Below are 24,613 nucleotides of genomic sequence, written 5' to 3'. Positions count from 1 at the left end.
TCTGTGACCATCCGGTAAATCCACTAGCTTCCACACTCCCAACTTTTCAAACTGACTTAACTCTTCTTGCATCGCAATGACCCAAGAGTCTTCAGTAAGCGCCTCTTTATACGTTCCCGGTTCGATGTGCGAGATGAAACAACTTAATGAGAAATCAGTTTGTAAAGGTGCTACTGTCACACCCCCAAAATCCACCATGCGGAGTACCACCGCTTGAAGGCGTGACGTGACCAGGATCGAGTTACCAATCATACTGAACAACGTATTTAAGTAAATAAAGCCAACCACAATACGATTGGTGACCAGAAGCTAGTTAACCAAGTTTTAAAATAAACAGCGGAAGCATAAACGTAAAGTCCAAAACATAAGTCCTTAGTTTATAAGTTAAACTTCAAAACGCAAGTTTAATAAGTTCATAAGGATTTGAATATTAAGCATGGAACATAACAATCCGTACACCACAACGACTCCTTCCTCGTGCAAGCTCCAAGCATTTAGCGACCTGTAAGGCATGTAACAACGAGTCAACAACAAAGTTGAGTGAGTTCACGTTCGGTTGTTTAGTTTTAAGTTTGTTTTCCGAAAACGTGGTTTGTCTTTCGTTGGCGTAATTGCCGTGGGGGTTACCCCGTAGTTGAAAGAAAATTTAACCAGCTCATTCTTTATTACCCATACCCTGTCCATGATTAGTGGGGGCTTCCCCATGTGAACTACTAGACCGTATGATATCGACTACTACGCAAGTAAGTTGTACCCTACATCAGTGTCTATCATCACTGATGGTTTGCCATAGTCCATTAGTACACGCCCATCCGACTAGCACGGTGTGAGGTTTGTTAAACCTAATAGCGCTATTAACTAATGACCCGCTCGCCATTGGCCTCGGCGATTAAGTCGATATAAAATGGGGGACTTATAATAGAGTTTTGTCTAGTAAGTTTTAAGGTTGTTGTCCTACCCAAGGAGGACGAACGTATGCAGTTCTCCCAAAGAGAATACGCAGGATTAATACTGGCATCCTACCTGTTGGTGCAGTTGTCTGTCGACTACATCTTCGTTCGAGTCTTAGGTTAGGATTGTTTGTACAGTGCACGGAAATCAAGAAAACATGTTTTAGTGTTGATTTCGCTCATAATGACACATGGTCATATGAGCGAAATCATCAACATCTTGATTTCGCTTATAGTGTCAGATAGTGTGATTTCGCTTATATGTCAAATGGTCTGATTTCGCTCATGAGGCAGTTGTACACTCGAACGAAATCTCAAGCCTATAAATAGGCATGTATAAGCGAAATCAAAGAGTAGTTGAGGTCTTGTATGTAACGGCAAAGCCCTGCCGAATCGTCTCCAGTGCTTGTACATTGTCATCAGATCAATAAAAGAGACAATTAATTGTGAAATCAAGCTAAACAAAGACTGAATCAATGAATTCTGCCTCTGATTCAGTCTGAGCACTCTTCAGATCGACTCGTTAGGTCGTTTCTGGATCCTACAAGTGGTATCAGAGCTCAGGAGGAAGAGTTCTTACCGTTTCGCTCGTTTTTGCTGAAAAATTTTGATTTCTACAACTTCTTTCTTCATCAGAACGAGTTTTATTGGTCAAAATTGGATCAAAATTTCACAGATTATAGGAAATTGGACATAGACAAATCCCTGAAAGTTTGACACTGAAATTCAGACTAAAAATGGATTAAAATTGACTCCAAGCAGATTTCGCTTATACGGACATTCTGTAATTTCGCTTGTTGTTCACACCTGATTTCGCTCCAGAGGTCCATTACTGTCTCATTTCGCTCCTGTTTCAGGCTAATTTCGCTCATGTGACACAATTCAAGGATAATTTTGCTCCAAAGTACATTTGGGATTTCGCTTTTGTGTGCAATATCAGTGATTTCGCTCTAAGGGTTTCTGGGATTTCGCTCCAAGCTACCAAACAGGGATTTCGCTCCAAAAGCTTGTATCAGATTTCGCTCCAGAGTGCAGATATCTAGATTTCGCTCCAGTGACTATTCTGATTTCGCTTTTGTGCAAAGTTTAATTTCGCTTCAAGATCAAAAACCTGATTTTGCTTCTGAGGCATTTTTCTGATTTTGCTCCTGTGAGAGTTGCTAGAATCAGATTTCGCTCCAAGTGTAATTGGGTTAATCCTATTTCGCTCGAGAAGGAACTGTTTAGATAAACGTGTTACCGAATCATGGATACTAATTTCTTTAATATGACTAAAGAAACATTTGATAGAATAAATGTATTAAAGAAAGAATTTGATTCGTTTTCAGGTTATCCAGGAGAAAACACAAAGACTATCATTGAGAGGTATAGCCATATTATTCGTTCAATATCCAAAATGGGTATAACCAAAAGACCAGAAGAATGGGTTGAAAAATTTGTCAGTGCTTTATCTCAAGAAGAATGGGGAAATTATATCTTGAACTTGAAGAGGTCTGGAGAATTTCCTCAACTGACAATTTGTCCACTCATTGAAAAGATTGAAGAACAGATGGTGATCAATGCTGAAAATAAGAAAAGTCAAAATGATGATCAAAGGGGAAAGGAATAGATTGAGATGAAAGATGATGATAAACAGATATTGGGATTGAAGAAAACTTGTGAGATGCTGAAGTCCGAAAATGTTAAACTATTAAGTGATTTGAACAGTTTAACATTGGAAAACAAGAAATTGAATGAAAGTGCAAAAATCTTTGAAGATAAAATCAAAATTTTTGAAATGAAAAATTAAAAATGGAAAAAGAATTTCAAAGCGAGATAAAAATTCTTGAAGATGGTATAAATGTTTTTAGTCAAAACAACATCGAAAAGCAAAAAATGATAAATTCTCATCTTCAGAAAATTATTAGACTTGAAAAAGAAGGAGAATGTGCTCGAAAGAAAATCAAAGAGTTAGAAGAAGAGTTTGAAAGCAAAAAGAAATCTTCAGAAAATGAAGATTTCTGGATAAAACTCGAGAACAAGAATCTGAAAGCAAATGAAACAATCTTTCAAGAACAGATAAGAGTTTTGGAAAATGAAAAATCTGTTCTTGAAAACATTAAGATTGAGAATGAAAAATCAATCAAGTCTCATCTTGAAAGAATATCTCATCTTGAAAATGAAGCTGAGAATTCAAGAAACAAGATTGATGAACTTGAAAAGAAATTGAAAGGTTTTGTGACTTCTTCTGGTTTCCCCTGTCCAAAACCGATCAATTCTGTTCAAAAAGATAATAAAAGCTCATCAGATCGATCATCCAATCAAAATCAAAAATCACAACAATTGAAAAATGAAAACTCAAAAAATGTTGGCAATAAGTGGTGCAGGTCGGACCACAGTGCTCAAAAGTCAAATCTAGCAAACATGAGGAAGGAAGCCAAACAATGCTATGATCTGAGCATCTGGTGTGAAAGTGGTGATTGGTATGATAACAGAGTGTGTTACCAATGCGGTTATCAAGGACACATTGCTGTTAACTGCCAGAATTGGAGCTATGAGACGAGAAGATGCTATAATTGTCAAATCAGAGGTCACATTGCCAGAGATTGCCCAAGGAGATCAAAGGGCAGATTGAGGGCTAATTCTCTAAAATTGGCGAAGATTCCAGTCAATGTCAAGCCCAAAGAACAGAAGGTTCAAAAACCTAAAGTTCAAGAACAGACAATTCACGAAAAGAAAGTTAAACTTTCTCAAGGGCAGAAAGACAGACTGAGGAAGAAAAGGAAGAAAGCACGAGAGTATTTGGAGAAGATATTGTCCTCGGGTACACCGGACAGATCGAATAAGAGTTCTGATGAATCAACTCCCTCGATTACAAAGTCAAGCAAGATGAATTCATCAGATACAAATCTGAGGACGAAAGAAGAAAAGAAGAAGAAAAAATGGTCGGCGATGAATCTGACGTGTCAAAGTCAGACAAGCCACCTTCAGGCAATGAATCTGACAGGTCAAAGTCAGACAAGCCATATGCAGGCAATGATTCTGGTTCGTCAAAACCAGAGGAACCATTGGTTGAGGTAAAAATGGAGAATTCAGGTTTAACAATGGATGATGCAAATTTTCCACCATTGTTGAAGAAGAATTCAAAATCACCCAAGGATCGTCAGGCTTGGGTGAATCTGTTCAAATAGAAAAGCCTGACTTGCCGGAGTTCCCAGGTTGGTAAGCGTGGAACATGAATCGGCATCTTTCTTGAAAAATTCACAGGTTGGTAACTGTGATATTTCGATCTACAAGTGGTTTTATGGTAAAATTCGGAAATGATAAATCTTCCATGTGATTGAGAAAAACAAAGTGATGAAATGACCCCAAACCTACAAATGATTGGTAAACAAACTAATTTTTCTGGAAAAACCATTTTGATTAAAACAAACTTAAGTGTTTTGAAATCATAATGGGAAAATAGTTTGTTGTGAGGGGGAGTTCTGATTGTTTATGCCTGGTGGATGGAGAATTGAAGTGATTCTCGTCAAGTTGTCAAGTTTGTACAGTTTGTTTCAAAATTTCCCGAAAAATCAAAATTGAAACATATTTTGATTTTAGGGGGAGAAAAATTTTAAAAAAATTAGAAAATTTGAAAATGTCAAAAACATCGAAAAATTTAAAAATGAGTTTTGCTGAAACAAGAGGAAATGATAGAAAATCAGTGGACTATCATAGCATGCTAAAGAAATGTAAAGTCTAAAAGTGATAAACGGTCTCACTAAAGATGTGACGATAGGCTCAGCTAGACTAGTAGATTTGCGATAACGATACAAACATAAAGAAAAAGCCTAGTTCTAGTGGGAAACATGATCGAAAGCATAGTACTTAGTTTTGTCCTTCTTGATTGTGTGCCTGCTCAGTAATCGCTGAATGCCAAAAAGCATAAAAACTGGTTAAGTTTGTGAGCTTTCACAACTTCACTAAAAATGATACTGTGATTGTGCATTTTATTTTGCAAAGATTTAAACTTGTTTTATTTCTTTATTTTCTTTAAGCATTGGACATCCTCTGCGTATACGTGAGTATCGACCTGGATGTTATTGCCTAAACGTTCTGCTTTATTTTCTTTGGTGTTTCGTTTAAGCTTTTGATCACCTCTGCGTATACAGGAGTATCGACCTGGTGGTTAAAGCCTAAACAACTTCAGCTTGTTTTATTTTTCATATTTTGTTTAAACATTGGACTTTTTCTGCGTATACGGAAGTATCGACCTGATTGTTAATGTTTAAATATTCTGCTTTGTTTTCGCACAAATCATAGTTGATCAAAGTCTAAAGGCATTACTTGAGTCAGTGTATTGCATGATGAGGGGATATGCTGAGATCGTGGGGTCCATAAGAACTTAGTGTATAATTAATATACCTTAACGTATCGGTAAGCATTTCGAAAGTTTTTATATTGAATTTAAAAGGACAACAATATCGCCAATCAACGTGAATCGTTTAGAACTTAAAACGATTAAAAGCTTAACGGTGCTTGTGATGTGTTTAAAAACTGATATGATCCTCTTTCGCAAACTCACAAAAATATTGTTTGTACATATTTCATTTCTGCATTTAATTTCTGTTATTGCATTTATGTTTCATATTTCTTTTAAAAATCCAAAAAGATTTTCGACAACTGATGCTGAAAAGCTGATATTCAAAATCTCAAAGGCTAAACATGATGAACGGATGGTTTGGTTATTTGGTTTGAAATGTTTAAGAGGATTCATTAATTTGAATCAGAATTTGGAATGTTTCAAATTTTGATAAAATTTTAAATGTGAATATTCTTAAACGTTTAAGTTGATTCATTAGGATGAATCACAACATGGTTTGTTGTAATAGAGTGTTTGAGTTGTGTAGGTCTCTGATCCTGTTGCTACGGAAAGCCAGGAAATGCATCAGAACCTGAGAAGAAGCTTAAACTGAAAAAAGCCAGGATTTGATTTCAAAGGTGATAACAAATTCCAGACAGCGATCCCAGCTCGATGATAGGGGGAGTCTGACGAAAGTTAAAACCAGAGAAAGATCCGGGTACATGATTCCAGGAAAGGTTCCTGAAGAAGACCGATCAAGATTGAAGAGTTGTCATGTTGAAGCCTCTCACTGAAGATTCCGTCAACATTCAAGGGGGAGTCTGTTGGTGCAGTTGTCTGTCGACTACATCTTTGTTCGAGTCTTAGGTTAGGATTGTTTGTACAGTGCACGGAAATCAAGAAAACATGTTTTAGTGTTGATTTCGCTCATAATGACACATGGTCATATGAGCGAAATCATCAACATCTTGATTTCGCTTATAGTGTCAGATAGTGTGATTTCGCTTATATGTCAAATGGTCTGATTTCGCTCATGAGGCAGTTGTATACTCGAGCGAAATCTCAAGCCTATAAATAGGCATGTATAAGCGAAATCAAAGAGTAGTTAAGGTCTTGTATGTAACGGCGAAGCCTTGCCGAATCGTCTCCAGTGCTTGTACATTGTCATCAGATCAATAAAAGAGACAATTAATAGTGAAAACAAGCTAAACAAAGACTGAATCAATGAATTCCGCCTCTGATTCAGTCTGGGCACTCTTCTGATCGACTCGTTAGGTCGTTTCTCGATCCTACAAGTGGTATCAGAGCACAGGAGGAAGAGTTCTTACCATTTAGCTCGTTTTTGCTAAAAAATTCTGATTTCTACACGTTCTTTCTTCATCAGAACGAGTTTTATTGGTCAAAATTGGATCAAAATTTCACAGATTATAGGAAATTGGACATAGATAAATCCCTGAAAGTTTGACACTGAAATTCGGACTAAAAATGGATTAAAATTGACTCCGAGCTGATTTCGCTTATACGGACATTCTTTACGCTTATTGTTCACACCTGATTTCGCTCCAGAGGTCCATTACTGTCTGATTTCGCTCCTGTTTCAGGCTAATTTCGCTCCTGTGACACAATTCAAGGATAATTTCGCTCCAAAGTACATTGGGGATTTCGCTTTTGTGTGCAATATCAGTGATTTTGCCCTAAGGGTTTCTGGGATTTCGCTCCAAGCTACCAAACAGGGATTTCGCTCCAAAAGCTTGTATCAGATTTCGCTCCAGAGTGCAGATATCTTGATTTCGCTCCAGTGACTATTCTGATTTCGCTTTTGTGCAAAGTTTAATTTCGCTTCAAGATCGAAAACCTGATTTTGCTTCTGAGGCATTTTTCTGATTTCGCTCCTGTGAGAGTTGCTAGAATCAGATTTCGCTCCAAGTGTAATTGGGTTAATCCTATTTCGCTCGAGAAAGAACTGTTTAGATAAACGTGTTACCGAATCATGGATACAAATTTCTTTAATATGACTAAAGAAACATTTGATAGAATAAATGTATTAAAGAAAGAATTTGATTCGTTTTCAGGTTATCCAGGAGAAAACACAAAGACTATCATTGAGAGGTATAGCCATCTTGTTCGTTCAATATCCAAAATGGGTATAACCAAAAGACCAGAAGAATGGGTTGAAAAATTTGTCAGTGCTTTATCTCAAGAAGAATGGGGAAATTATATCTTGAACTTGAAAAGGTCTAGAGAATTTTCTCAACTGACAATTTGTCCACTCACTGAAAAGATTGAAGAACAGATGGTGATCAATGCTGAAAATAAGAAAAGTCAAAATGATGATCAAAGGGGAAAGGAACAGATTGAGATGAAAGATGATGACAAACAAATATTGGGATTGAAGAAAACTTGTGAGATGCTGAAGTCCGAAAATGTTAAACTGTTAAGTGATTTGAACAGTTTAACATTGGAAAACAAGAAATTGAATGAAAGTGCAAAAATCTTTGAAGATAAAATCAAAATTTTTGAAAAATGAAAAATTAAAAATGGAAAAAGAATTTCAAAGCCAGATAAAAATTCTTGAAGATGGTAGAAATGTTTTTAGTCAAAACAACATCGAAAAGCAAAAAATGATAAATTCTCATCTTCAGAAAATTATTAGACTTGAAAAAGAAGGAGAATGTGCTCGAAAGAAAATCAAAGAGTTAGAAGAAGAGTTTGAAAGCAAAAAGAAATCTTCAGAAAATGAAGATTTCTGGATAAAACTCGAGAACAAGAATCTGAAAGCAAATGAAACAAACTTTCAAGAACAGATAAGAGTTTTGGAAAATGAAAAATCTGTTCTTGAAAACATTAAGATTGAGAATGAAAAATCAATCAAGTCTCATCTTGAAAGAATATCTCATCTTGAAAATGAAGCTGAGAATTCAAGAAACAAGATTGATGAACTTGAAAAGAAATTGAAAGGTTTTGTGACTTCTTCTGGTTTCCCCAGTCCAAAACCGATCAATTATGTTCAAATAAGTGACGATGTCACAAACTTTGACAATGTCAAAGTTGAAGATTGCGATGAAAAATCTGATGATGAAAATAAAAAAATTGAAAAACAAAAATTGTTTTTGAAATTAAAAGAAATGTTTCAGAAAACTGTTTTACAATCAACTGAAACAGGTGAATGTTCAACACAGAAACCTGTTAAGAAGATTGTAGAAGAAAAACAAAAAGGTAAAAATGAGAAAAATTTTCAAAAAGATAATAAAAACTCATCAGATCGATCATCCAATCAAAATCAAAAATCACAACAATTGAAAAATGAAAACTCAAAAAATATTGGCAATAAGTGGTGCAGGTCGGACCAGAGTGCTTAAAAGTCAAATCCAGCAAACATGAGGAAGGTATATCACCAAGCCAAACAATGCTATGATCTGAGCATCTGGTGTGAAAGTGGTGATTGGTATGATAACAGAGTGTGTTACCAATGCGGTTATCAAGGACACATTGCTGTTAACTGCCAGAATTGGAGCTATGAGACGAGAAGATGCTATAATTGTCAAATCAGAGGTCACATCGCCAGAGATTGCCCAAGGAGATCAAATGGCAGATTGAGGGCTAATTCTCTAAAACTGGAAAAGATTCCAGTCAATGTCAAGCCCAAAGAACAGAAGGTTCAAAAACCTAAAGTTCAAGAACAGACAATTCACGAAAAGAAAGTTAAACTTTCTCAAGGGCAGAAAGACAGACTGAGGAAGAAAAGGAAGAAAGCACGAGAGTATTTGGAGAAGATATTGTCCTCGGGTTCACCGGACAGATCGAATAAGAGTTCTGATGAATCAACTCCCTCGATTACAAAGTCAAGCAAGATGAATTCATCAGATACAAATCTGAGGACGAAAGAAGAAAAGAAGAAGAAGAAAATGGTCGGCGATGAATCTGACGTGTCAAAGTCAGACAAGCCACCTTTAGGCAATGAATCTGACAGGTCAAAGTCAGACAAGCCATATACAGGCAATGATTCTGGTTCGTCAAAACTAGAGGAGCCATTGGTTGAGGTAAAAATGGAGAATTCAGGTTTAACAATGGATGACAAATTTTCCACCATTGTTGAACAAGAATTCAAAATCACCCAAGGATCGTCAGGTTTGGGTGAATCTGTTCAAATAGAAAAGCCTGACTTGCCGGAGTTCCCAGGTTGGTAAGCGTGGAACATGAATCGGCATCTTTCTTGAGAAATTCACAGGTTGGTAACTGTGATATTTCGATCTACAAGTGGTTTTATGGTAAAATTCGAAAATGATAAATCTTCCATGTGATTGAGAAAAATAAACTGATGAAATGACCCCAAACCTACAAATGATTGGTAAACAAACTAATTTTTTCGGAAAAACCATTTTGATTAAAACAACTTAAGTGTTTTGAAATCATAATGGGAAAATAGTTTGTTGTGAGGGGGAGTTCTGATTGTTTATGCCAGGTAGATGGAGAATTGAAGTGATTCTCGTCAAGTTGTCAAGTTTGTACAGTTTGTTTCAAAATTTCCCGGAAAATCAAAATTGAAACATATTTTGATTTTAGGGGGAGAAAAAATTTAAAAAAATTAGAAAATTTGAAAATGTCAAAAACATCGAAAAATTTAAAAATGAGTTTTGCTGAAACAAGAGGAAATGATAGAAAATCAGTCGACTATCACAGCATGCTAAAGAAATGCAAAGTCTAAAAGTGATAAACGGTCTCACTAAAGATGTGACGATAGGCTCAGCTAGACTAGTAGATTTGCGATAACAATACAAACATAAAGAAAAAGCCTGGTTCTAGTGGGAAACATGATCGAAAGCATAGTACTTAGTTTTGTCCTTCTTGATTGTGTGCCTGCTCAGTAATCGTTGAATGCCAAAAAGCATAAAAACTGGTTAAGTTTGTGAGCTTTCACAACTTCACTAAAAATGATACTGCGATTGTGAATTTTATTTTGCAAAGATTTAAACTTGTTTTATTTCTTTATTTTGTTTAAGCATTGGACATGCTCTGCATATACGTGAGTATCGACCTGGATGTTATTGCCTAAATGTTCTGCTTTATTTTCTTTGGTGTTTCGTTTAAGCTTTGGATCACCTCTACGTATACGGGAGTATCGACCTGGTGGTTAAAGCCTAAACAACTTCAGCTTGTTTTATTTTTCATATTTTGCTTAAACATTGGACTTTTTCTGCGTATACGGAAGTATCGACCTGATTGTTAATGTTTAAACATTCTGCTTTGTTTTCGCACAAATCACAGTTGATCAAAGTTTAAAGGCATTACTTGAGTCAGTGTATTGCATGATGAGGGGATATGCTGAGATCGTGGGGTCCATAAGAACTTAGTGTATAATTAATATACCTTAACGTATCGGTAAGCATTTCGAAAGTTTTTAGATTGAATTTAAGAGGACAACTATATCGTCAATCAACGTGAATCGTTTAGTACTTAAAACGATTAAAAGCTTAACGGTGCTTGTGATGTGTTTAAAAACTGATATGATCCTCTTTCGCAAACTCACAAAAATATTGTTTGTACATATTTCATTTCTGCATTTAATTTCTGTTATTGCATTTATGTTTCATATTTTTTTTAAAATCCAAAAAGATTTTCGACAACTGATGTTGAAAAGCCGATATTCAAAATCTCAAAGGCCAAACATGATGAACGGATGGTTTGGTTATTTGGTTTGAAATGTTTAAGAGGATTCATTAATTTGAATAAGAATTTGGAATGTTTCAAATTTTGATAAAATTTTAAATGTGAATATTCTTAAACGTTTAAGTTGATTCATTAGGATGAATCACAACATAAATAGAGTGTTTGAGTTGTGTAGGTCTCTGATCCTGTTGCTACGGAAAGCCAGGAAATGCATCAGAACCTGAGAAGAAGCTTAAACTGAAAAAAGCCAGTATTTGATTTCAAAGGTGATAACAAATTCCAGACAGCGATCCCAGCTCGATGATAGGGGGAGTCTGACGAAGGTTAGAACCAGAGAAAGATCTGGGTACATGATTCCAGGAAAGGTTCCTGAAGAAGACCGATCAAGATTGAAGAGTTGTCATGTTGAAGCCTCTCACTGAAGATTCCGTCTACATTCAAGGGGGAGTCTGTTGGTGCAGTTGTCTGTCGACTACATCTTCGTTCGAGTCTTAGGTTAGGATTGTTTGTACAGTGCACGGAAATCAAGAAAACATGTTTTAGTGTTGATTTCGCTCATAATGACACATGGTCATATGAGCGAAATCATCAACATCTTGATTTCGCTTATAGTATCAGATAGTGTGATTTCGCTTATATGTCAAATGGTCTGATTTCGCTCATGATGCAGTTGTATACTCGAGCGAAATCTCAAGCCTATAAATAGGCATGTATAGGCGAAATCAAAGAGTAGTTAAGGTCTTGTATGTAACGGCGATGCCATGCCGAATCGTCTCCAGTGCTTGTACATTGTCATCAGATCAATAAATGAGACAATTAATAGTGAAATCAAGCTAAACAAAGACTGAATCAATGAATTCCGCCTCTGATTCAGTCTGAGCACTCTTCTGATCGACTCGTTAGTTTGTTTCTCGATCCTACACTACCCGAGGAGGATGGCCGTACATATCCTACCTAAGTAAGATATGTAGATTCCGTTTTAATTCTTTAACCCATTCCCAAACCACCGGGAATCCCATGCCTTAGAAAGTGTGTGAACTCACCTCGGTTTGCTCGGTTAGATTCTCAAATATAGCTAATAGTCAAAGTCGGTCAATCATGTCCTAGTAGGATTACCACTTAGTTTATTAGTGACTTCAAATAGGCACAAAATTCCTACACGCATCTAACACATAACATGCATCACTTTAACAACTTATGCCCATATAAACTCCCCACCTATTCCCGTTCACAAATAAACATACGACATTGCACATAACACTCTTATTGACACATAACATGTTAGATCATTCACAGATAACATATTCAACATTTAGACACGCAAATCACTACTTATGTCGTTTCAACTTAATTATCCGAAAATGGGTTGTTTTAGAGCATTTTAATAAAATAGTTATCTTATTTCAAAAATTCCCAACTTTTTACAGAATATGCTAAACGACCCAAATATTATTGTGTAAAAATCTCGGGATCTAATTCATCACCAATATTTTATTAAAAATCATTTTCCGGACTGCAATCAGATTCATTATTTTCTGACTGCAGCCTACGGAATAATTCTTTAAAAGTTCATTGTAAGTCGGATTAACGAAATTCCAGTGGGACAATTACTACGGCATCAGTGTCCACCTACTGTACAGATTTCATGGGCTGATTCCACACAGAACTCAAGTTATGACTGAAAACATATCGCTCATTTTCTGCAGTAAAAATGCAGCTCTTGCTGCTGTTACAAATCGGGTCTTTAAAAATAGTAAACGAAGTCCAAAAATTACGATTCCGGTGCCATTAGAACCGTATTTCATAGTACATAAATCTAGACTTCAGAAAATACATTTTTCTTTAAGTTATGGTCCTGTTACAGCCAGTTAAAGGCGGCTGGAAATGCAGATCAGCAAGCTGTTTTCAGTCTTTTAATATTATGAAGTGTGTTCGATTGATTCCGTTAACATGTTTAGCGATCACAATAATACTTACAGCAGATTATCACTTATATATGTCAGATTTATCATGCATTAACATATTTCATCATCATTTTTAACACTACTTTACCATACGTTAGATAATGTTCAAGACTTGTTTAAGTTCTTTAGAGTTTTTATGTGTTTGATCTTTAAGCATCATTAACCACTTAAATAACAAGTAAAATACAAGGATCTAAGTGCTTACCACTAGCTCAAGGCTAGGGGAGTTCGAGTGTAGAATAGGGGTGGATAAAAGAAAACGAGAGCGGTCCTTCAACTTCCGAACGCACCGAGCTTCGTTGTTCACCTTCTTGCACCTTTGTTTGGATGGAAAATGGCTAGAAAGTGACTTGATGGTGGGTGTATGGTGGATGGTTGTGGCTGCCGAAATGAAGAAGAGAGGAGGAGAGAATTGTTGTTGGTTGTTGTGTGGTTATGAATGAAATGGTAGTCTCTTGGTCTTATTTATAATCCATTTATCCTTATTAACCATGAGATAATGTGCTCACTAGATATCAAACACAAGAGATTAAAATATTCAAGAATGTAAGGGTGTGTCCCCTAGGGGAACTGATTCGGTTGAAGGGGGGGGGGGTATTATAGTTTGTTTCCAATGATATGGTTATGTGATAGTTAGTTTAGTTAGGTGATTAAATTAGTTAATAGTGTGTAGTGTATTATAACGGGTGTTAGGGTGTTCGGGGACCCTAACTAGCTCAGAAAAGGAAAAACAGTGTCATTGACAATATTTTTGTGTTCCGGGTAAAGTCCGGTTGTTCGGTTTGACACTGTTGCGTTAAAATGCTTAATTAATCCGTAAAGTGTCATACATATATATTTTTGTAACGTTTTTGATTTTCAATACTCCGGAAAGCATAACGGACTATTTAATGACTTTTCTGCATACTACTAGTATGTTAACAAGCACATGTAAGCATAACACAGATATCAGAAAACAGTTAAATAATTCCACACAGTCGTCAAGCACTTTAATTATCAATAATAAATTGTACGGAATACATGGAATTTTGAGGGTTGTCACATTCTCCCCCTGTTAAGAAAATTTCATCCCGAAATTTAACTCGTGGTTACTGAGGAAGCTAGTTATGTTGCGTTGGTTTCCTGGTTTTCTTGGGGTGTCACATCATCCCCCTGTTGATTTGGAATTTCGTCCCGAAATTCTGTGGTAGCTTCAGCCTCAGTAGTGGTTGCATTTTTCTTAAACAGCTGGGGATACTTGAGTTTCATTTGGTCTTCTCGTTCCCAGGTATACTCTGGGCCACGACGAGAATTCCAACGAACTCGGACAAGAGGTATTCTGGTGTGCTTGAGAATCTTAACGTCTTGATCGGTAATCTCTGCTGGTTCCTCGACGAATCGCAGCTGGTCGTCGATAGTGAGCTCCTTTAAGGGAACTATGAGGGTCTTGTCTGACAGACACTTCTTCAGATTTGAGACGTGGAACACATTGTGAACTCCGCTGAGTTCTTCAAGTAGATTCAACCTATAGGCGACCTTGCCAATTTTCTCAATGATCTCGAACGGTCCGACATAACGCGGGTTGAGCTTGCCTCATTTGCCAAAACGAACCACACCTTTCCAAGGTGAGACTGTGAGTAGCACTCGATCCCCAACCTGGAACTCGAGTGGCTTTCTTCGCTTATCAGCATAGCTTTTCTGACGGTCACGAGCTGCCGCCATTCGTTGTCGTATCTGGGCAATTTTCTCGGTTGTATCTACTACGAGTTATGGGCCAGTGATTTGGCTGTCACCAACTTCTGCCCAACAGAGAGGTGATCGGCATTTACATTCGTACAATGCCTCAAATGGAGCGGCTTGGATGCTGGTGTGGTAACTGTTGTTATATGAAAACTCCACTAACGGAAGATGTTTTTCCCAGCCGTTACCAAAGTCAATTACACATGCCCTAAGCATGTCTTCAAGGGTTTGGATGGTGCGTTCAGATTGCCCATCCGTCTGTGGGTGATAAGCGGTGCTCATATCTAAACGTGAGCCAAACGACTTGTGCATAGCTTGCCACAGTTCAGAGGTAAAACGTGCGTCACGATCAGAAATGATGGAGGTTGGCACTCCGTGCCTTGATACCACTTCCTTTAGGTAGATGTCTGCTAGGGTAGAAAACTTATCCGTTTCCTTGATAGGCGGAAAATGTGCAGACTTGGTCAGTCGATCCACGATCACCCAAATGGTAACATTCCCGCGTTGAGATCTAGGCAGGCCAGTAACGAAATCCATGGAAATTTGCTCCCATTTCCACTTAGGTATCTCTGGTTGTTGGAGTGGGCCTGATGGTTTCTGGTATTCGACATTGACCCTAGCACAAGTCAAGCATTTACTAGCGTAGGTTGCTATGCTGGCTTTCTTACCAGGCCACCAGTATGTAGTCTTTAGGTCGTGGTACATCTTATCCGAACCAGGATGTACTGAATGTCGAGACTTATGTGCTTCATCCATCACAAGCTCGCGTAAGTCTCCATAAAGTGGAACCCAGATGCGTCCGTTAACATAGTAGGCGCCGTTTTCCTTTTGTTCTAGCCGCTGCCTCGATCCTCGTAAGGACTCAGCCCTGATGTTCTCTGCTTTCAATGCTTCAACCTGAGCATCGCAAATCTGAGCGGGAAGGTTAGAATGGATGGTAAGCTGTAACGCACGTACACGCTTAGGTATAGTATCCTTTCGGCTGAGGGCGTCGGCCACAACATTGGCTTTGCCCGGATGATACTTGATTGCGCATTCGTAATCATTCAAGAGTTCGACCCATCGGCGTTGTCGCATATTCAATTCCTTTTGCTTAAAGATATGCTTAAGACTCCTGTGATCGGTGTAAATGGTGAACTTGGTACCGTACAGGTAATGTCTCCATATCTTAAGCGCGAAAACAACTGCTCCCAATTCCAAGTCGTGCGTAGTGTAATTCCTTTCGTGAACCTTAAGTTGGCGTGATGCGTAGGCAATGACCTTGTCACGTTGCATCAGCACACAACCAAGTCCTTGGATGGAAGCGTCGCAATAAACCACAAAATCATCTGTGCCTTCAGGCAATGAGAGGATACGCGCGCTACAAAGTCTATCTTTTAAGTGCTGAAACGCAGATTCCTGTGCATCACCCCAACGATAGGTGACACCCTTCTGTAATATCCTGCCAAACCCAAGAATTAGCGGATTTCTATTGGTGTACGGGGTGCAGGCCAGTTCTTGATCGAGTCAACCTTGGATGGATTCACATGAATTCCATCCTTGTTTACCACATGGCCTAGAAAGTGGACTTCGCGAAGCCAGAAGTCACATTTCGAAAACTTGGCATACAACAACTCTTTTCGAAGAAGTTCCAGAATAAGCCTCAGATGTTGCTCGTGTTCCTCCTGACTCTTAGAATAGATCAGGATGTCGTCGATGAATACTATGACAAATTTATCCAGGTAAGGCTTGCACACTCGGTTCATGAGGTCCATGAAGACTGCAGGTGCATTCGGTAATCCGAAAGGCATAACCAAAAACTCATAATAGCCGTAACGAGTTCTGAATGCTGTTTTGGAGACGTCTTCCTCTCGGACTCTCAGCTGATGGTATTCCGATCTCAAATAAATCTTAGAGTAATAACTCGACCCTTGCAACTGGTCGAACAAATCATCAATGCGTGGAAGAGGATAACAATTCTTCACTGTCACCTTGTTGAGCTCGCGGTAGTCAATACACATCCTGAAAGTACCGTCTTTCTTCTTCACAAACAAGACTGGAGCTCCCCAGGGTGAAGAGCTAGGACGTATGAAACCCTTTTCTAGGAGTTCTTGTAGTTGTGTAGACAGTTCTTCAAGTTCTGATGGAGCTAGACGATAAGGTGCTCGAGCTACTGGTGCTGCTCTAGGAGCTAGCTCGATTTGAAACTCAACTTGGCGATGAGGCGGAAGACCAGGTAATTCCTCAGGAAATACCTCTGGAAAGTCGCGCACAATAGGTATGTCTTCTATCTTCCTTTCTTCCGAGGATGAATCAGAAATGAGGGCTAGAATAGCAGTGCGGCCCTTTCGCAAACACTTCTGGGCCTTTAGGAAGGAGATGATGCCTACAACAGCACCACTCTTGTCGCCACGAATCACGAGGGGTTCTTTACCAGGACGAGGGATACGGACGATTTTCTCCATGCAAATAATCTCCGCTTGGTGTTGAGATAACCAATCCATTCCAATGACGACATCAAAACTACCCAGAACGATAGGAATGTGGTCGATAGAGAAGGTCTGACCAGCTAGGACGAGGTTACAGCCCTTAACTATGTGTGTGGCTTCAAGACTTTTACTGTTTGCTATTTCTACCATGCGTTTGGTGTTCAAAAGTGTTGGAGTACGCTTAAGCATCTGACTAACTTTTAAGGACACATAGCTAGTATCGGCACCCGAATCAAATAAAATAGTAACAAAGAAATCATCCAGAAGAAACTTACCCATCACAACGTTGGGATCGTTCCTTGCTTCTCCCTGACCAATCACGAACACACGACCTTGGGCGCCATTGCCATTATTGTTACCTCCATTGTTGCCTCCGTTGTTGTGTCCATTGCGGTTCCCGTTTCTTTGGTTGTTGTTCTGGTTTTGGTTCAGCTGGGGGCAGTTCCTCTTAAATTGGCCTTCAGCGCCACACTGAAAGCATCCTTTATTTCCCTGCTGATGCTGCTGCTGGTGGTTCTGTGGAGCTTGCTGTTGTTGGCGATTCTGATTCACAGGACGTGGGCTCCTGCAATACTTAGCTTCATGACCCAGTTTGTGACATCTCTGACAACGACCCTTGTTGCACTGGCGCTGTGGTGCAGATTACATAGATTGCACTTAGGGTGATTTCCCTTGTACCCACCCTGACCTTGATTCCTAGAAGACTGCTAACTGGGGCTCCTGTACTCGTCGGTCTTTCGCTGCTGGGATTGAGCTGAAGCAGAACCCTTGCCCAAATTTCCATCCCACTTGCGCTTATTATCATTGGGAGCCTCAGAATAGTAGCGCTAATACGCTTGGGTAGCATGTTCTGCTCAACTGCCTGATCAGTGAGACAATGAGCCAACTTGACGATTTGCCGAATGGTGCCAAGATTAGCTGAGGTTACGTGGCTCTGGATTTCTGGTACCAAACCCTTAAGATACAGCTCGATTCGCTTGATGGGAGGGTCCACCATAGTAGAGCACAGGATGGCCAGCTCGTTTGATCTCTTCGTGTATGCCTTGATCTCAGACCCCGTCATCTTCAGATTGAAAAATTCCACCTCCAGCTTGTGGATGTCGTCACGACTGCAGTATTCTTCTTTAATCAGTTCTTTGAAACCGTTCCATGGGGTGGCATTAGCAACCGCCAACCCAAGCAGTTGAACCTGTGCCTTCCACCAGGTTAACGCAGCACCTTCGAGTGTTCCAGTAGCATACTTCACCCTACGATCTTCAAGGCATTCACACATCTCGAAAACAGACTCGAGCTTCTCGAACCAGTGAAGAAGACCTATAGCTCCTTCTGTGCCGCTGAAAGTGCTAGGTCGGCAATCCATGAAGGTTTTGAATGTCCACACAGGAGGCTGTGCAGGTTGACCTGTGGTGCGAGAATAAAAGACAAGGTTAAGTACGAGGGTTGGTTTGCGAAGGTAGGATCTAAACGTCCTAAGATGGGTTGATATGGCAGGTTATACATCCGGCTGGGACAGCTGCGAGTGCCTCAGCAACTCGTTCGTTGATCAAAGCCGTCAGCTGGGCTTGAGTTAGGTTGATACGTCCTCCGCGTCCGCTCATGATCTTCATCACGAAGCAACGTAAGTGAGAAAAGTGTCGCGAAAGTGCGTAAGTGTGGGACGACAGGAGAGAGTAAGCACACAAGGTTCAAATAGCAATTATCACGTTAGCTAATGCACAGTGTAAACTATCTAACCTACAATATAACATAAATCATACCACCTATTGTGTCGAGTCTTGCACGTGGAGCGAAGCATCGTTGTGGATCGTTGAGCACTGTACCGGTTATAGTCTGGTTTTATCAAAAGCTTTTCCCTTTTTAAAACCAAGTTCACTATAACCAATGGCTCTGATACCAATCTGTCACACCCCCAAAATCCACCATGCGGAGTACCACCGCTTGGAGGCGTGACGTGACCAGGATCGAGCCACCAATCATACTGAACAACGTATTTAAGTAAATAAAACCAACCACAATACGATTGGTGACCAGAAGCTAGTTAACCAAGTTTTAAAATAAACAGCGGAAGCATAAACGTAAAGTCCAAAACATAAGTCCTTAGTTTATAAGTTAAAGTTCAAAACGCAAGTTTAATAAGTTCATAAGGATTTGAGTATTAAGCACGAAACATAACAGTCCGTACACCACAACGACTCCTTCCTCGTGCAAGCTCCAAGCATTTAGCGACCTGTAAGGCATGTAACAACGAGTCAACAACAAAGTTGAGTGAGTTCACGTTCGGTTGTTTAGTTTTAAGTTTGTTTTCCGAAAACGTGGTTTGTCGTTCGTTGGCGTAATTGCCGTGGGGGTTACCCCGTAGTTGAAAGAAAATTTAACCAGCTCATTCTTTATTACCCATACCCTATCCATGATTAGTGGGGGCTTCCCCATGTGAACTACTAGACCATATGATATCGACTACTACGCAAGTAAGTTGTGCCCTACATCAGTGTCTATCATCGCTGATGGTTTGCCATAGTCCATTAGTACACGCCCGTCCGACTGGCACGGTGTGAGGTTTGTTAAACCTAATAGCGCTATTAACTAATCACCCGCTCGCCATTGGCCTCGGGGATTAAGTCGATATAAAATGAGGGACTTATGATAAAGTTTTGTCTAGTAAGTTTTAAGGTTGTTGTCTTACCCGAGGAGGACGAACGTACGTAGTTCTCCCAAAGAGAATACGCAGGATTAATACTGGCATCCTACCCAAGAAGGATGGCCGTACATATCCTACCTAAGTAAGATACGTAGATTCCGTTTTAATCCTCTAACCCATTCCCAAACCACCGGGAATCCCATGCCTTAGAAAGTGTGTGAACTCACCTCGGTTTGCTCGGTTAGATTCTCAAATATAGCTAATAGTCAAAGTCGGTCAATCACGTCCTAGTAGGATTACCACTTAGTTTATTAGTGACTTCAAATAGGCACAAAATTCCTACACGCATCTAACACATAACATGCATCACTTTAACAACTTATGCCCATATAAACTCCCCACCTATTCCCGTTCACAAATAAACATACGACATTGCACATAACACTCTTATTGACACATAACATGTTAGATCATTCACAGATAACATATTCGACATTTAGACACGCAAATCACTACTTATGTCGTTTCAACTTAATTATCCGAAACTGGGCTGTTTTCGAGCATTTTAATAAAATAGTTATCTTATTTCAAAAATTCCCAACTTTTGCAGAAGATGCTAAACGACCCAAATATTATTATGTAAAAATCTCGGGATCTAATTCATCACCAATATTTTATTAAAAATCATTTTCCGGACTGCAATCAGATTCGTTATTTTCTGGCTGCAGCCTACAGAATAATTCATTAAAAATTCATTGTAAGTCGGTTTGACGAAATTCCAGTGGGACAATTACTAGACATCAGTGTCCATCTACTGTACAGATTTCATGGCTGATTCGACACAGAACTCAAGTTATGACTGAAAACATATCGCCCATTTTCTGCAGTAAAAATGCAGCTCTAGCTGCTGTTACAAATCGGGTCTTTAAAAATAGTAAACGAAGTCCAAAAATTACGATTCTGGTGCCATTAGAACCGTATTTCATAGTACATAAATCTAGACTTCAGAAAATACATTTTTCGTTAAGTTATGGTCCTGTTACAGCCAGTTAAAGGCGGCTGGAAATGCAGATCAGCAAGCTGTTTTCATTCTTTTAATATTATGAAGTGTGTTCGATTGATTCCGTTAACATGTTTAGCGATCACAATAATACTTAGAGCAGATTATCACTTATATATGTCAGATTTATCATGCATTAACATATTTCATCATCATTTTTAACACTACTTTACCATATGTTAGATGATGTTCAAGACTTGTTTAAGTTCTTTAGAGTTTTTATGTGTTTGATCTTTAAGCATCATTAACCACTTAAATAACAAGTAATCTAAGTGCTTACCACTAGCTCAAGGCTAGGGGAGTTCGAGTGTAGAAAATGGGTGGATAAAAGAAAACGAGAGCGGTCCTTCAACTTCCGAACGCACCGAGCTTCATTGTTCACCTTCTTGCACCTTTGTTTGGATGGAAAATGGCTAGAAATTGACTTGATGGTGGTGTATGGTGGATGGTTGTGGCTGCCGAAATGAAGAAGAGAGGAGGAGAGAATTGTTGTTGGTTGTTGTGTGGTTCTGAATGAAATGGTAGTCTCTTGGTCTTATTTATAATCCATTTATCCTTATTAACCATGAGATAATGTGCTCACTAGATATCAAATACAAGAGATTAAAATATTCAAGAATGTAAGGGTGTGTCCCCTAGGGGAACCGATTCGGTTGAGGGGGGGGGTATTATGGTTTGTTTCCAATGATATGGTTATGTGATAGTTAGTTTAGTTAGGTGATTAAATTAGTTACTAGTGTGTAGTGTATTATAACGGGTGTTAGGGTGTTCGAGGACCCTAATTAGCTCAGAAAAGGAAAAAACAGTGTCATTGACAATATTTTTGTGTTCCGGGTAAAGTCCGGTTGTTCGGTTTGACACTGTTCCGTTAAAGTGCTTTATTAATCTGTAAAGTGTCATACATATATATATTTTTGTAACGTTTTTTTATTTTCAATACTCAGGAATGCATAACGGACTATTTAATGACTTTTCTGCATACTACTAGTATGTTAACAAGCACATGTAAGCATAACACAGATATCAGAAAGCAGTTAAATAATTCCACACAGTCGTCAAGCACTCTAATTATCAATAATAAATTGTACGGAATACATGGAATTTTGAGGGTTGTCACAGCTACTGTAGAGTAAAAACATTTAAGGCCTTGGTCAATTTGACGTCTTGTGCGAACGCCTGATTGCAATTCTCCTATGATCAACTCCTCTGGATGATATGAAAGAGTTCGCGGCATTACATCGCTTGGAACATCCACATCGCCTTCCAGATTAGTAACATTTTGATCTGCACCTTGTTCACCAATTTGGTTTATTTGACTTGAATCCTGAATCTGCTCCCCCTCAGAATTTGAATCTCCTCGATCTAAAATTGGCATGTTCTCAGATTCTTGATTATCATTCTCAACCATCTGATTATCTTGAGCAACTTCATTCTGTTGGACATCATCGTATTCACCAGCATTACTCGGACCTACTTCATCGTCATTCGAAGTTTCCCATGGTCTTCTAGAATATTCAGCTGGGAACCTTTTCTGTGACTCATATTCACGCAAAATATCCAACTCGTCAAAGAAATCTTCTTCTTCCTCTTCTTCTGTCATATCAACCCCCACAATTTGTCATAATGATATCGCCATGAATCTCCTGGATTTTGTGGTGGCATTGTATAACCTTGACATTCAACATTTGCAGCTTCAATAATCCGCTTCTCACTTGGAACGAAGACACGTCGCGAAGGACTTGAATATCCAACAAATATACCCTCAATGCACTTCGGACCAAACTTTCCAAAAGGCTCTATAACAGTACAGGGTGACCCGAACGGTTCTAGATACTTAAAATTCGGTTTGCGATTATTGATCAGCTCAAAGCATGTTTTGTTGAACTTCTTGACAGTGAGAACTCTGTTGAGCGTATAGCATGCGGCGGAAACAGCTTCAGCCCAAAAAATTTTTGGTAACTTTGAATCTGCGAGCATAGTTCTAGCCGTCTCGATTAGTGTCCTGTTTTTGCGTTCTACGACTCCATTCTGCTGCGGAGTGTACGGAGCACTAAACTCATGCAAAATACCTCTTTCATCACAAAATTCTTCCATCTTGCTGTTCTTGAATTCAGTACCATTATCACTTCGAATTCTTTTGATACGACTTTGGTACAAATTCTCAATTCTTTTGAACAACGCCATCAAATTGTCAAACGTTTCGTCTTTCGTCTTTAAAAATGAAACCCACGAAAATCTGGAATAATCATCAGTAACCACAAGACAATATTTGTCTCCCGTAATACTCTTGACATTCACCGGACCAAACAAATCCATGTGAAGTCTCTCCAGGGGTCTTGAGACCGAATTGACTTGCTTTGTAGGGTGTGACTTTTTCTTCTGCTTGCCTTTAACACAGCTAATGCAATCCCCTTCCAGATGAAAACTTTGACATGAAGTCTTGTAAGCAAATCATTATGCACCAAATAATTCATTTTTCTAAGATGTATATGTCCCATCTTCCGGTGCCACAATCTCGATTCTTTTTCAGTTGCTCTGGACACGAAACAATCAGCCTGACCCGTAGTTGTAGTCGCTACACTCATATCCAACACGTACAGATCATTAACTCTTGGTGCCCTCATAATAATCCATTCCTCAGGGATAACAAATCCTGGCTTCAAGATCAAACATTCTTTATCAGTGAAGTGAGTGGTATACATCCTGTCACAGATCTGCGAGATACTCAGCAGATTGTTCTCCAGCTCAGCAATGTAGTTAACTCTCTCAAACGTCACAATCCCGTTAGATAGCGTTCCTTCACCAATAATCCTTCCTCCTTGATTACCCGCAAAACCAACAAAACCTCCATTGATATTCTTCACATCATACAACAACGCAGTCTTCCCTGTCATATGTCGAGACGCTCCACTGTCCATAATCCAGCATGAGACTAATCTCGGAAGATCCTGCATATATCACAACATGATTCAAACACTTCAATAAGGATGCCGATTCATGCTTCACGATCAAGGAAGCTCCGGCAATTCAAACTGCTTAGTCAAACATCGTGTCCACCCAAGCCTCATCAGTCTTGGGTGTAACCTTGACACTTTTAACTCTCGCAACTTGAATTTTAAAGTTTTCATCCTTCAGAGGTGGAAAATTTGCATCATATTCAATCTGAATTGAATCCTCAGAAGGTGAAATCTTTTTCTTAGTTTTAGGTTTCCAAACTTGTTGAGATAATGCTACCCGTTTGTAAAACTTGTCATTTTTAGTTTCCACTTTCTTTACGGGTTCAATTTTCACTTTGGTGTTGTCATATTTCACACTCTTTTCTCAACAACCACTTGTGCTTTACCCTTCACCTCAACTTTCTTCTGTTGAATCTTTACAGTTTCAGTCTTAGGCTTCACGTTGGTACACTTTCGTGCAATATGACCAACTTGATTACATCTAAAACATGCTCGAGTGTCAACAACTCGACTTGTGCCTTCAGACTGAGACTGTGAAGCTCTCTTCTCAAAGAATTCTTCATTCGATTTAGAAAAAATCTCTTTCTCTTCATCAGCAAGTGAACTCGAACTATTCACAAACTTTTTCTTTTCAACAAACCTTTTATTTTGAACATTTCTTCTCTGATAATTCTTACCACCCTGATAACCACCCGACCAATTGTTTCGATTTTTGTTATTATAAAAACGTGGTGGAACAACAGGTTTCTTGTAGTATGATTTATCTTTTTCAAAGTTCATTTCTCTCTTTGTTTGACTCAAACTGCTCACTTCTGACAATTCAACTTTAACCAACTTGAAAACATTTGTTAACTTTTTCACATTCA

Source organism: Helianthus annuus, chromosome 15 (assembly GCF_002127325.2).
Source record: "Helianthus annuus cultivar XRQ/B chromosome 15, HanXRQr2.0-SUNRISE, whole genome shotgun sequence".
NCBI classification, from domain to species: Eukaryota; Viridiplantae; Streptophyta; class Magnoliopsida; order Asterales; family Asteraceae; genus Helianthus; species Helianthus annuus.
This window is presented reverse-complemented; position numbering follows the sequence as displayed.